A 15328-nucleotide genomic window follows, 5' to 3' on the forward strand; every position below is an offset into this window, starting at 1 on the left:
GAATGTGTTAATAAAAGTGCACATATAAGAGGAGCCTGGGTGGCTCAGTCGGTTAAGTGTCTGACTCTTGATTTTGGCTCAGGTCATGGTCTCAGGGTCGTGAGATCGAGTCCTGCATAGGCCTCTGTGCTGGGCATGGAGCCTGCTTAAGATTCTCTCACTCCCTCTCCTTCTCCCCCTCCCCCCCTTAAAAAAAAGTGCACATGAAAGGATGTACAGGTGACTGTTGGGATCTGTTCCGTTAAATGGTATTTAGTAATAAGAGAGAAAGGAGAAAAATAGGGTCAGAAAATGGAGGGACATCAATCATGCTGCAGAGGGAAACCACTGGCACTTTTTGAGTTAGGTGACTGATAGAATGAGAGTGATTTTTGCATGTTTAATTTGACTGGCAGGTGGACTGGGTTGAAGGCTAAATGGGTCATGAAACTGGCATATTGTCTAATCTGCTGATTAAAAAATAACTTAATGGATTCTAAAGTTTTTGCTCAGTGGCGAAAACATGAAACACCACGAGTTCCCATGATAATTAACATGGTTCCCATTAAATTAACGTGGAAAAAGTAAGCCCAAGCAGCAAGCTTGTGATATTATAATGTGCATGTATTAGTCATGACGTGACATGCTGGAGATAATTGTATAACCTCTCACGTTATGCCAGTAGACCATACAAATTCCGGAAGTAACTGAGAACATGGTAGCAGCTGCAACATCGGGCCTTGCTGTTTTGCCAGTCCAGCCAATTAACATGAAGCAGCGTGAACCCTCAATACATTTGGAAACCATTTTGTTTAAAAATGTTTTCTTTAGAAACCTAAAATGGAATATTGTATTTTGGTACAAAACAGAAGCAAAGAGGCAACAATAGTTAGAGATATACACTAACTTAAACTTTATCCAAAAATGAAAAACATTTGTAGAGTCAGGGATGAGTGTACTGCTTTAAGGGCAATAAATGTGTGGGTGTGGAGGGACCTGTGGATGGGCTTCATGTAGGCTTTTGAAAGTGTCTAAGTTTATAACTTCAGAAACATGATTGAATACTTAATCATTTCGAAGGTCCTATATTAAAATAGTTTGTTTTATCTTTCTTGTAAGAATTACAGGGAAAAATCCAGTTAAATGAAGGTTCATTTAAGTTGTGTTTATTTGAGCCTAGCATATATGTGAAACATTTTTAGGAAGCTTACCCAAAAAATATTTGTTTCAGATGTTGGACAATTGAAGGTGTCAATACCTAGTCTATAGTGTTTTTGTACTTCACTATGATTTAAAGTTAACTGTATGTTGCTTTTGAAAATTAAAAGCATTTTAACAAATAGTGTATTTTTTCTCTGACCCCACACCCCCCACTCTGTTAGAAAATTTGGCAAACTTTATTATTTTTTTAAATCTTATTTATTTATTTGAGAGAGAGAGCATGAGAGACAGGAGAGAGCACAAGCAGGGAAGGGGGGAGGAGAGGGGCAGAGGGAGAGGGAGAAGGAGACTCACCGCTTAGCAGGGAGCCCGATGCGGGGCTCCATCCCAGGACCCCGAGGTCATGATCTGGGCCGTAGTCAGGTGCTCAAACAGCGGAGCCACACAGGCACCCCAAATTTGGTAAACTTTTAGCCCATCATAAACTTCTTATGCCTTTATAAAAACATGAAAATCCATAACAACCAGTTTCAGCATCATACGCTATTGTAAGACTTAACCATCATTGTAGGAAAGTCCTGCTATTGAATGTGCCTTTAAGACATAAAACCAGTTCTCATGATCTCCTAGCTATAATATATCGAAAAACACTTATTTGTTCTGGTTCCCACTGTGATTGAAATCCTAATTAGAATACTTAAAATAATTTGCAGTATGTTATTTAATAGGAATCTTTCAATAGACATCAGCACACGTGTTGTCTATCTATTACATAAAATAGTACTTAATCATTGCGGACTTGAGAATTATAATATAGTAGTGGTTAGGAGTATTAGCTTTAGCCCGACTTAAAATTAGACTGCCACTTCCTACTTGTGTGTTAATAAGCAAGTTACTTAATTTAATTGAGTCGTGGTTGCCTTGTGAAGAAATAAGGAATTTTATAGGAATCAAATAGGGGTGCCTGGGTGGCTCGGTGGGTTAGGTATGTGACTCTTGATTTTGGCTCTGGTTGTGATCTTGGAGTCATGAGGTCAGTGTGGAGTCTGCTGGAGGTTCTCTCCCTCTCCCTCTGCCTCTCTCCCCGCATGTGCGCGTGCACATGCGCGTGCACTCTCTCTCTCTCTGATAAGTAAGTAAATCTTTTAAAAAAAGGAATTAAATAAAATAATGCATGTGCGTTCTTAGCATAGTACTTGCAATATTGTAAGATTCAATGAATACTAGCTATTATTATTTTATATAAATAGTATATTTGATTTTCCAAGGAATTTTGGCTGTTTAAATCTTTTCTAGCTATTTTATTTAAAGCAAACATCTATAGAAGAAAAAATATCAAAAGAATAAGCTAAGTGACAACATCAGCAACTTAATAGTTATCAAAGAATAGGGGACATTTTTGTCAGGTAAATTACTTGTTACTGTTGTCAATTATTTGGACAAATAATTAAAGAAAATGACAAAAATTAACCACCAGGCTTCGAATGACTTTGCCTTAACTCTTACTGATAGGATTTGTTTTAAATTGCCTATTACTTAGGAAATAACCTGATTTTAATTAGACTTTTAAAAAACTTTATTTTGAACTAATTACTGATTCACAGGCACTTGCAAAGATAGTACAGAAAGAAAGCGTGTGCCCTTCTCCTTGTTTTCCCCAATGTAACTATAGTACTTTATCAAAGCCTAAAAAATTGACATTGGTCCAATGTGTTTATAATTTTACACCATTTTATCACGTTATATATGCATGTAACCACCTCCACATCGATATATAGAACTATTCCATCTCCATAAACACAATTGAGACAATTCAGGAGAATAAGGGAGGAAAGAAAATCTATTGTGTTTACCCATATTTTTCTTACCATGTTCTTTCTTTCTTCCTGATATTGTAAGATTCCTTATTTTATCATTTCCTTTCAGTTTAGACATCTTCCTTTAGCCTTTCTTGTAGAGTAGGTCTCCTGGCAACAAATTCTTAGTTTTCCTTCATCTGAGAATAAATTGATTTCTCCTTCATTCCTGAAGGATATTTTTGCTGTATATCGGTTTCTGGGTTGACAATTCCTTTCTTCTCGCATTCAGAAAATCTTGTGTGCCCCTTCCTTATGGCCTCCATGGTTTACTGATGAAAAGTCTGTCATGTGAATTGTTTCCCCTTGTAGGCAAGGTGGCACTTCTCTGTCTGTCTCTGATTTCAGGATGTTTTTATTTGTCCAAAGTATGACTATGGTGTGTGTTAAATTGGATTTCTTCAGAGTTACCCAGTTTGGGGTTCACACAGCCTCTTGAATCTGTAGGCTTCTTTCTTTTGCCAAATTTAGGGTGTTTCCAGCCATTATTCCTTTGAGTACTTTTTCAGCTGTGCCCTATTTTTCTCTCCTTCTCAGACTGACGACATGAACATTGAATCTTATGTTATAGTCCCCCAAATCCTAATGTTCTGCTTATTTTTTTCTCTCCCTTTTTTCTAGGCTGGGTAATTAGTATTAGTCTGTCTTCGAGTTCACTGATTATTTTCTTCTGCCCCTTTCATTGTGCTGTTGAGCCTATCTGCTGAGAATTTTATTTCAGTTATTGTATTTTCCAGTTTTAAAAGTTCTATTGGGTGCTTCTTTATGTCTTCTATTTCTTTACTGTGACTTTCTATTTCTTTGCTGAGACTATTTTTTCATTTGTTTCAGGCACGTTCATCATTGCTTGTTCACACATTTTTATGATGGCTGCTTTCAAATCTTTGTCACATAATATTAACATCTCTGTCATCTTGAGGTTGACATTTATTTATTTTGTCATTCAGCTTGAGATTCTTTTCATTGTTAGTATGATGAGTGATTTTTTTTGGATGTAGACTTGGACATTTTAAGCATGTCATGAGATTTGGAGTTTTATTGACACTTTCTCTGTTTTAGCCACCTTCTTCTGGCACCACTCTGTCAGGGGTGGGGACAATGGTGACTCATTACTGCCATGTGGGTCTAGATGTCCAGATGCTCCCGTTGACCTCTGTTGACGCTTGAGGGGTCAGTCCTTCATTACCGATGGGTGAGGGTGGGAGTACCGGTTCCCCATTAGGCCTCCAGTGATACCTCCCTTGCTACTTTGGCAGTAATGTTGTTTAAAGATATCTTTACATAGGCAACATTTCTTTAGTTTCTAAGGCAAAGTGCTAATTCTAAGAAGCATGTACCTCACATTCAAGAGTCTGTTATACCTTTGAGAATTTACAGATATTAAACAAATGTGTCTTGAGGTAAGGGCAATAAAAGAGGACGGATGTGGAGATGACAGATTTCACAGAGAATAAAATCTTAGAGTGAGAGTGCGGGACTAGTGTCACACTGAATTTAGTAATGTCATTATAATGCTTAAGTAATGATTAAACTTGCATGTTATTGCAGCATTAGTTAGCTAGCAAACACATAACTCTCCTTAAAATCCTTCAGAGACATATTGGATTGGCGCACATCATTGTTTTACATGTCCTGAAACAATAAATATGGATTGGACGGATTGAAAGACTTTCTGCTTTAGCAATGAATTTCCTCGGTACCTCAGTATCTCACTGTGATTTTACTTTGTCTCTTCTGTTGTTTCCTTCTGAAGGAAGTTAGAGAGCACGGCTCCAAAATAATAGCAGCGGCAAAGCCTTTCTTTGCTCCTGGAATTGAGGTGTTCTGCTGAGGGGCTAGAAGGGGCCATTGATGGCCCCAGAGTCAAAATTTAACTTAGTATAGTGAAATATTCGGAGCTGAATGTGAACATATATATCACCTCTCTCAGTTTAGAGACAATGAACTTAAAGCCCAGAGATGTTGTCAGACCTGGGAGAGGTAACAACTACTTGGAAAGAAATGGCGCCCGAATTCAGACGCTCTGATCCTGGGGCCATTGTGTTTTCCATTAGCTGGTACAGCGAGGGGAAACTGAGACCCGGAGCCTGCCCTCCAAAATTCTAGTGGGGGAGATGGGAAGGACAAAAGTAACTATAGAATGTGGTAGAAAGTTACTGTGTCCATAAAAGATGGTCAGATAAAGTTCGGTGAAATGTAATTCTTCAATCATGTAAAAATATACGTCAATTCAAAAAAATATATACTTCAGTTCTGTCCTATGGATACATAAGGAAAAGGAAAGAAGTCAGAAAGCTTGCTTCCAGCCTCTTTTAGAGAAAAAGATCTTTGAAATTACTGGTTTTTATTTTGAAAATTTATGCTCCTAGAATAAAAACGTAGACTGGTGATGGGTAGTAAGCAGGGCACGTATTGCATGGTGCACTGGGTGTTATACGCAACTAATGAATCATCGAGCCTTACTACATCGGAAACCAGGGATGTACTGTATGGTGACTAACATAATATAATAAAAAAACATTAAAATAAAAAAAAAATTTAAAAAAGGTAGACAGTGGTGCTTGGTTTAGAGTTGTTCCTAATTTATTTAACCCAATGTAAAGTGTTACAGGTACACCTCATTTTATTGTACTTTGCTTTTATTGCATTTCACAGATACTGTGTTTTATAAATTGAGGGTTTGGGGCAACCCTGCATCAGGCAAGTCTGGCGGCACCATTGTTCCAACAACATTTGCTCACTGCATGTCTCCGTGTCATGTTTTGATAATTCTTGCAACATTTCAAAATTTTTCATGATTATTATATTTGTTATGGTGATTTGTGATCAGTGGTCTTTGATGTTACTATTCTGATTATTTTGGAGTGTCGTGAACTGCATCCATATAAGATGGTCAACTTAATTGGTAATGTTGTGTGTGTTCTGACTGCTCCACCGACCACATGCTCCCCAGTCTCCCTCTTCTTGGGCCTCCCTGTTTCCTGAAACACAGCCATATTGAAATTAGGTGAACTAATAACCCTACAATGGCTGGGAAGTGTTCAAATGAAAGGAGTCACACGTCTCACTTTAAATCACAAGGTAGAAATGATGAAGCTTAGTGACGAAGGCATGTCTTAAACCAAGATGGGCTGAAAGCTGGGCGTCTTACACCAAACAGCCTCTTTGTGAATGCAAAAAAAAAAAAAACAAGTTCTTGAAGGAAATTCAAAGTGCTACTCCAGGGAACACATGAATGACAGGAAAGCAAAACAGCCTACTGCTGATACGGAGGAAGTTTGAGTGGTCTAGACAGAAGATCCAACAAGCCGCCACATTCCCTCAAGGCCAAGCCTAATCCGGAGCAAGGCCTTAACTCTTCAATTCTGTGAAGACTAAGAGAGGTGAGGAAGCTGTCGGAGAAAAACTGGAAGCCAGCAGACGGTGGTTCATGAGGTTTAAGGGAGTAGCCATCTGTAGCACACGAAAGTGCAGGGGAAGCAGCCCGCGCTGATGGAGAAGCTGCCGCCAGTCATCCAGAAGGTCTAGCTAAGATCGGTAATGAAGAGGCTGCGCTAAACCACAGATTTTCAGTGTAGATGAGGCAGCCTTCTATTGGAGGAAGATGCCATCTAGGACTTTCATAGCTGGAGAGGAGAAGTCAGTGCCTGGCTTCAAAGCTGCAGAGGACAGGTCATTGCTGTAATTATTAGAGGCAACTATAGCCTGTTCCTTTAAGTTGAAGCCAGTGCTCATGGACCTTTCCAGAAATCCTTAAGAATTGTGCTAAGTCTACTCTGCCTGTGCTCTCTACAAGGAATGACAAAGGCTGGATGACAGCACAGCACATCAAAGAGCTAGACATCCCAATGTAAGGGAGATTTTCTTTTTGGTGTGTGTGGTGTGTTTTTTGTTTTTTTTGGGGGGGTATTTTTAATGACTGCAACAAAACTGATCTAAAATTGCAGCTTCTGGAAGAACCATTTATTCTTGTTGGTCTTGTACCTCTCCTCGAACTTGACCTTGGCCTCTCGTGGGGCCTTGCATCGAAGAGCAGTGTCTCTGAAGTCATCCTTGTTGATGACAGTTTTGTCCAAGGGGATATCCATGAGATGGGCATGGGATGATTGTAGTTATAAACATTCACAAAAGACTTGATCTTTGACCTCTTGGCAATTTCTTCTTGCCCATGGCAGTTGTCATTTTGCAGGGATAGCAGCCCATTCCAGCCTCCAGAGCATAGCTGTAGGGACAGTATGAAGTGCCATCATCAGTATTCTTCACGATGACTGCTTTGAGTCAAGAGTACTGTCCAGCCGGGACCAGCACCACCTTCCCGGGTTTCATGAACTTGCCCACGTCGACACCAGCCCTGCAAGCCTACAGCAGAAAGAAGGGAGATTTTCTAATAAAGCGCTTGAATAATGGAATGAGTCATCTCAGGGTACAGGGACTTCTGTCACTGGACGTGATTAAGGAAAGGCTCGCTGACCTCTTGACAGGAATGATAGTTTATGGGAGAATGGAGCATTGTATAGGTGGTGGGGTGTAGAGGGTCTATTACCTTCCCTTTGGACTCTAAGATTTTATTATTTAAATTATTTGAATTGCTGCCTAAGCTTTGGAAACACAAGCATAGTTTAAATATTTTATTTTCCTCACTTGACACAGGAGAAATCCTGTATTTCTTGATTTTTAGAGAACTGAGGTGTCATATCTAACATTAAAAGAATCTATCATTGTGAAGTAACATTCTCATTATTGGGATTATATATTACATTAGGCACCCCTGTATTTCATCAGAGGTGTATACAGGACTAACATTTTAGTCCATGCATCCCTCTTGGGTGGAAGAATTGAAGCAGAACACCAGATGTAGCCTATGTGGGGGAGATTTCCCACTATAACAACATATGAGTGTGTTTTAATTTCTAGTAGTGGTCAATACAGTGATGTCCAGTGTTCCTTCTCAATATAGAGATTTCAGGTGCTTTTGAGTCTTTATTATAGAGCATCTCATCCACATAGAAAAACACTTGGGAAAAAAACCCCAAAATTATCCGTGAAAAATAAATCTCCTCTCTCGAGTGGCAGACATCATTCGTTTTTTATTTTTGTCTTTATGCTTACGGATGTTTTCTATGCAAATAAAAGTAGGTGCATATATCCTCTTTTAAATAACAACTGAGAACAAATGATAGAAACTGCTCTTTGCCTGCTTTTTAAAAAATGCTTTAATGTATGTTCAGATCTTCCCATGTCAGGACATAAATACCTACTTTATATAATTTTTAACAATTGAGATATAATTCACATACCATAAAACTCACCCATTTCAAGTGCACAATTTAGTCATTTTTTAAAAATTTGTTCGCAAAATCGTGCACCCATTACCACTAATTACAGAACATTTTCATCAAAAGAAACCCTGTATCCATTAGCAGACACTTCACATCTCCCCCTCCCCCCTGTCCTTGGCAATCACTAATCTGCTGTCTCTGTGAATTTGCTTATTCTGAACATTCCGTATAAATAGAATCGTACAATATACGGCGGTTTTTTTTTTTTTTGTCTAGCTTCTTTCACTTAGGACAATGATTTCAAGGTTCCTTTCGGTTCTCTAACATGGATCAGTAGTTAATTCCTCCTGTGACTGAATAACATTTTATTGGATAGATACTACAAAATTTTTTGTATATGCATCCATTGATGGATATTTGGCTCATTTCCACTTTTTGGCTCTTACGAAGAATGCTGCTATGAACGTCCATGTACACATGTTTACGTGGCATGTTACCTTCCTATTTTTATAACTTCATAGTAACCCGCCATGTGGATGTTCCGTAGTTTATCTAAATTGTCTCCTACTCAGGGCATTTGAATTAGGTGTAGACTGGGTAATTAAATCTCTTGCAAACTGTCTTGCACGTCCTTTTCTGTGCAGCTTTGTGAGACAATATTCTAAGCGGTGGAATTACCACATCAAACGATATGTGTAATTTTTCATTTTGATTAATATATTGCCTCATCGCTTCCCGGAGAAGTTTCATCAATTTACGCTCCTGCCTATCTGTTTCCCCACAGTGTTTTCTGTTACCTTTTCAATCTCTCCAGCACTTATAACGTTCACTTTTATTCCTAATATTTCATGCTGACTCTTCTTGCCAGAAGTTCGGCATGTTATTAGGCTAACTGCCCCTGCCCCCCAACATGCCAACTCTTGATTTTCTTGATTTGTATTATTTTTGTTTTCTGTTTCATTCCTTTGTGCTCTTTATTATTTCTGTACTTTTTGAAATTTTATTACATCGGGTTTTTTCCTAGCTTATTACATTGGATGCCTAGTCTAGGTATTTTTTTTTTTTTGGCCTTTCTTTTGTAATGTAAGCACTTAAGGTCATAAGGTTTTTTTTTTAAGATTTTATTTATTTATTTGACAGAGCATAAGCAGGGGTAGTGTCAGGCAGGCGGGGAGGGAGAAGCAGGGAGCCTGATGTGGGGCTCCATCCCAGGACCCTGGGATCATGACCTGGGAGGAAGGCAGACGCTTAACCAACTGAGCCACCCAGGCACCCCTATCATAAGCTTTCCTCTAAGCTTTGCTTTAGCTGCACCTCACAAGTTTTGCTGTGTTGTATTTGTTATTCTTCCATTTTAAGCATTTTCTAATTTCTTTTGTGATTTCTTCTTTGACCCTATGTGTAGTTTAGGAGTGTGTCTTGATATCCAAACTTGGATGGTTTTAGTTATCACTTACTGATTTTTAGCATAATTTCGGAGTGAGTATAGAATATACTTTTTTAAAAAAGATTTATTTATTTGAGAGAGAGAGCACACACTAGCAGGAGGGGAGAGGGAGAGTCTCAGGCAGACTCCTTGCCGAGCACAGAACCCATCTTGGGGCTCCATCTCACGACCCTGAGATCAGGGCCTGAGCCGAAACCAAGAGTTGGATGCTTAACTGACTGTGCCACCCAGGGGCCCCTAGAATATACTTTGATTTTCATTTTGCTATTTGTTGAGACTTAACTTTATGGCCTAATATGTGGTCCATTTTTGAAAATATTCTGTGTGCTTGTGAAAACAAGATATTTTCTCCATTTGACGAAATCATGTTCCATGTATACTCAATAGATTAAACTCGATAATTGAATTTAAAGTATGTGTAACCTTACAAGATTGTTTTTGTCTGCTTGTTCTATCAGTTACTGAGGGAGGTGGTTTAAAATATTCCAATCTGTGCATTTTTCAGTTTCTTAGTATGGTTCAGCCATTTTTGTTTTATATATGTTTTGAAGCTATGTGTTAATTGCATAAAAGTTTAGAATTATTTTGCCTTCCTTGTAAATTGAAACTTTTATCTAGATGTGGTCAGAAGGAGAAAGGATCCTCAGTCCCTCCTGCTTTTTTCTTCTCCTTTTCCCCCCCCAGTAACATCCTCCCTACACACACCTGGCTGTGGGAATAACAGTAGATTGACTGGAAGTTCAACTCTATCTGTTGGGGAAAACAACCACATTATTTGTAATTCAATTTCCCCCCAATATGGCGTGGAACCATAGAAAGTCTTAGAAGAATGAAGGAAGTAATTCTGAAGGTTGAGGGAAAGAGTGGAAAACAATGGGTGAAGCTTCTCAACTAATCATATTATGTTGACTCCTTATATCGAGCTTCCCTATATAATTTCTACTTATGTCTACCAGCTGTCAGTACCTATTTGTCTTCCTTGCTGCTAGTTTTCATGTTCGCCCATTTCTCTTCCACCTCCTATGTATTTGTCAGGGAGGTCATCTAATTTCAAAGCTGGGAGGGGCCTTAGAAGATTTTTTTTTAGCTGTCTTTTCTCACCCCCAGTACACTTGATAGATGAGGAAGCTCAGCTCCTTTATAGGTGAATTAACATTTTCAGAGTTAGACCTTTTAGCAGAGGGGAGATGAGAAACAAACTCCCCTTTCTGATTCCCTTGTCTTATATTTCCTACTTTTTTCCCACTTGAAGTTCTCATGATAGTCACAGACCTAGCCACCGGCTGAATTACTGGAATGTTCTACCTATATAAGCAGCTACAGACTATTTCTTCTTTGGACTCTCTTTGGTGCAGAGGACACTACGACCTCAACGGAAATGTGGATTCTGCCCTAAGGGTTTGCTTGTTGAAGTAAAAATCTGAACCGTGAATCTGTCAGCTCTTCTCAGTTTAGCTACTCTTGGAGTGTGGAAACAAACTGGTTTTCAGAGGGTCCGGAACCTCTTCAAATACATATTAGTGAGTCTGACCTGGCAGCAGGTGTTCCTGTGTATTTCACCTAGCCCAGGAAGTTTGTTGGCTGCATCCGTTGTAGCGGTTCCGCTGTACTGTTTTTCATAGTTTCCTTTTTTCTTCAGTCATGCAACCGCCAGCATGTATCCCATGGATGCTTCCACTCACTCCTTTGGATTATGCCACTGGCTGGTATATGATCTCATGGGGGCAGATGGACTTACCTTTATGGTAAGTTCCATATGTCCTTCTAGCTGGTTATTGAATTTATGACTTGGCAAACATTTTCCATTGGTGATTTTGTAAGAATTTATCAAGTTGTAAACATCATGGGCTCTTTGCCCATAAGTATGTATGTTTGAAGGCTGGACTCCAGTAAGTCCATTTTTTTTTTTTTAATTTTACTGCCCCGCTCGCAGCATGAAAGTTGGAGAAGGTATCTGTGGGTTTGTGTAGCTGGTTCCCTTTCTTTGCTTTTTTTTCCTCCTGCTGCCACCATGTACACTTTTAATTATCTCTGTCTAAGCTTCCCTTTACCTTCTAGAGGGTCACTGCATGTGTTGAGAGTTACCAATGGAATGCACTAAACAGAGGAACAGTATGAGAGAAGATAATACTTTGAGAACTACTGTCTATCCCCTTTGAATGGGAGAATTGTTTCTACGGTCTATGTTCATCTTACAAATAATACTGTCAGTTGTTTTACCGACAAAAATGGATTTATTCAGGGATAGCAGAGAATTATAATTTGGGATGAGCAAGCTGAAGCGAAACCATAGGAAAGTCTGGAGAACAAAGAAGAATGCTCTTTTTACAGAGGAAAGGGAAGAGTTGGGGGGGGGGGCTGTTATAAGCAAGAAGTCCATTGGAGTAAACCGCGAGTTCAAGGTATAGTGGCTTTTCATTGACTGAGTTGTGACAATCTCATTGACTGTGCTGTGTTGGTGGTGGTGGGGAACTTTTCTTCTTCATTTTGGAGTAGTAAAGTCGTAGCTAAAGTAGTATCAGCTTGTAAGGTAGGTCTCTTCCTTTGGGTCCGCAATTGACCACCAGTGGGAGGGCACGAGAGCTCCCCCTTCTGGCCTCCTGACTCCATTCTAAATGAGGTTTCCTTTTACTAAGTTTCACATCTGTGAGGTTTTTTGTTTCAGTATCTCCGATCCTTGCTCCTCTCCAAGCTCTCAGTACACTGTAGTTCATCTTCTTGTGTCCTTAAATCTTTTCATTGGGTGATGAGGACAGATTTCAGTCTCGACAATGCGCAGGAGTTAACTAGGTCTCCTGGGGGAGGGAGGGCATTCCCGGGGGAGGGAGCCATCTAAGGGAGATAAAACGTGACCCAGAGCTAGGGACTCCCTGTGCTGGCGGTGGAGAGTGATGAGAATTAGCAAGTGACCAGGTCTTCACTAAAAGGTTTATATATAACTCCAAAGAGGATTAGTTTTTATACTGATGACACTGAGGAACCCCTGCAATATTTGTAAGCAGAGGGGCCACTTCAGAGTAGCCTTTTAGCAATATTAGTCAGGCTGAAGCTTGTAGAAAGAATTGAAGGAGGGCAAGCCCCGAGATTAATCAGGAGATTAGTTAGAAGACTGATAGAGTCATTCAAGCTAAAATAATGTGTCTGCACTAAGGTCTAATAGAAAGGAGAGAGAGGAGGAAGGATGGATTTGAAAGCCAGTTGAAGGCTTCGCAGCTTGAACGGGTGAAGGATTGAGAATGTGGGAGGGAATAAAGGATGAAGGCCCAAGTTTCTGGCTCGCACTGACTTGGTGGACGACCCAGCTTTCCCAGTGCCACAGAATACAACAGACGTGGGGGAGGGACAAAGCAAATCATGTAGCTAGGATGAAGAGTTCAGTTTGGGACACATGAAAATCAAGGCGCTCGTGTTCCACCTGTTACCTAGACATCTAGTTGGCTGTGTGGCTCTGGATCTCAGAAGAGGTCTTGGCTTAAAAGAATTTTATGTTACATGTTTTTGACCACAATGACAAATCATTTTATAATAACATAAATGTTGTAAAATTTTAGTTTAGAAATCATCAGCGAACAGGTGATAGTTGGAGCCAAGGGGATGCATGAGATTGTTTGCTCGAGGTGGGCATATAAAGTGAGAAGGGCATACGTAAGTGAACCACCAGCATTGTAGATAGAGCTGTGCAGAGAAGAAGAGATCGAAAATTGTGCCGTGCGGAAACCCAGGAGACCAAGACCGAGTGGATCTAGGACGTGGTGGAAGAGAGGTTTAGTGTTTGCTAGAGAGTAGTCTCGGGTCAGGAAGGAGTGAACGTGGTTAGTGACTTGGATTTAGCTACTAGAGCCTCTTTGTGACTTTGGTGGGTGAGAGCAGTTCAATATAACACATTCATTTGCAATTATGCGTTTACCCGGTCTTCTCCACTGGAGACATCTTGATATTGTCCATAGTACCTAACACATAGTAAGCACTCGACAAATAGTTGTTGCGTTAATAAATTTGAATGTGATCGTCCTTACTATCAGGAGAAATCCTGGTTGAAGTCTGGGTCTGTTCTGCTAAAAGTTTGGTATTTGGTGGATAGAGTAATGGTCTGCTAGATTCTGCTTCTGTGTCACAAGATATTTGTGGATAAAATCTTGAAAATTCTTCATTAAAATAGTCAAGACAGTTTCTCACTTTGTTTTTCTTTGAGCATCAGGGGATTTTAGCATTCAAGATTATTAATACTTATACTTTATTTTACAACAGTTTTTCTCTTTTGTTTCTTCTCCCTCGATATGTTGAAACGTCACTTTCTGTTGAGACGGCTCGTACCTTATTTAGAAAGCACAGCATAGGAAGAGAATGTTGGGTTGTGTTCTAGGAGTCAGGTTATTTTGAAATGAACTCTGTGACTTTTTGAAAGGTACTGCAGTGTAACAAAACTAACATCAATTGCAATATAAATTATACACAATTTAGGTTTATCTGCAAGTTTAAAAGAGCCTTTGAACATTTCATAATTGGATAATTTGTTTGTTTTACATGGCCTTAGTCATTTGGGCTTCTGGAACGTTACCATTTGTTAGAACCTAGCAGGAGTTTGTACAGCTTCCCTTAAATAAAACTGTTTCTTTTTAAAGGAAGTGGCTCCCTCTGTAGTAGTAGCACGGGGGAGAAGGACTGGGAGGAGGGAGGTGTGGAGTAGTATGTGGAAAAAAGGGAGTGTTAGGATTAATTTTCTACCTCAGTTTGGCTATTTGGCTAAACATTCTAGATATTTCTTTGGAGGTATTTTTAGATGAGATTAACATTTAAACCAGTATACTTTGAGTAAAGCAGGTTACCCTCCATAGAGTGGGTGGGTCTTATCCAATTATTTGAAAGCCTTAATAGAAAAAGACTGATCCACCCGGAAGAAAGAATTCTGCCAGCCACCTGACTACTCAAGCTTCAACATGAGCCTGCCAGCCTCCACAATTGTGTGAGCCAATTCCTTAAAATCTATCTCCCCCCCTTTCTGTGTGCGTGTGTGTGTGTCTGTGTGTGTGTGTGTGTGTTAAATATATTTGGGGCACCTGCCTGGCTTTGTCGGTAGAACACGTGACTCTTGTCCTGGGGTCGTGATCTCAAGCCCCATATTGGGTGTAGAGCTTACTTAAAAAAATTGTATATATTATATATATAATACATTTAAATATTTAATGTTTTATGTTTATATGCTATGTATATGTGTGTGTGTGTGTGTGTGTATAATCTCTTATTGCTTCTTTTTCTCTGGAGAACCGTCACTAGTGCAGGGGAAACACAGTTTTGCTTCATTATTTTAAATATCTTTGCTTTCCATGTCTACCTCTGTGTCTCCTCTTGGTTTGGTGCTTTCTGGAAATGCGCGACACACTTGATGACAGATGCAGGTCAGCGAACATGCTGGGACCATCCTGTGCATAGAGTAAGGTACACCGCTCGCTATTTGGTGGCTCCCCACTGAATAAGGCTAGGTCTCTGCCCTTGAGGAGTTTAAGACCGGAAGTGAGCAAGCATCTGTGAGATGAGGCAGCTCGTGATCGGTTGTGTAAGAGAAAGCTAAGCAGCATGCAGTAGAAATCAGAAGGGAGCGATGACTT

General features: G+C 39.7%; 1 protein-coding gene and 1 pseudogene across 4 annotated transcripts in view; one reads left to right on the forward strand and one right to left on the reverse strand.

Moving 5' to 3' along the window:
* Positions 1–15328, forward strand: part of KLHL13 (kelch like family member 13) — a 191656-nt gene that overhangs the window by 24845 nt on the left and 151483 nt on the right. The gene's annotated exons all lie outside the window — the stretch shown is intronic.
* Positions 6853–7698, reverse strand: LOC103677713 (annotated as a pseudogene).

Source organism: Ursus maritimus (genome assembly GCF_017311325.1).
Source record: "Ursus maritimus isolate PB19 chromosome X unlocalized genomic scaffold, ASM1731132v1 scaffold_X1, whole genome shotgun sequence".
Lineage (NCBI taxonomy): Eukaryota > Metazoa > Chordata > Mammalia > Carnivora > Ursidae > Ursus > Ursus maritimus.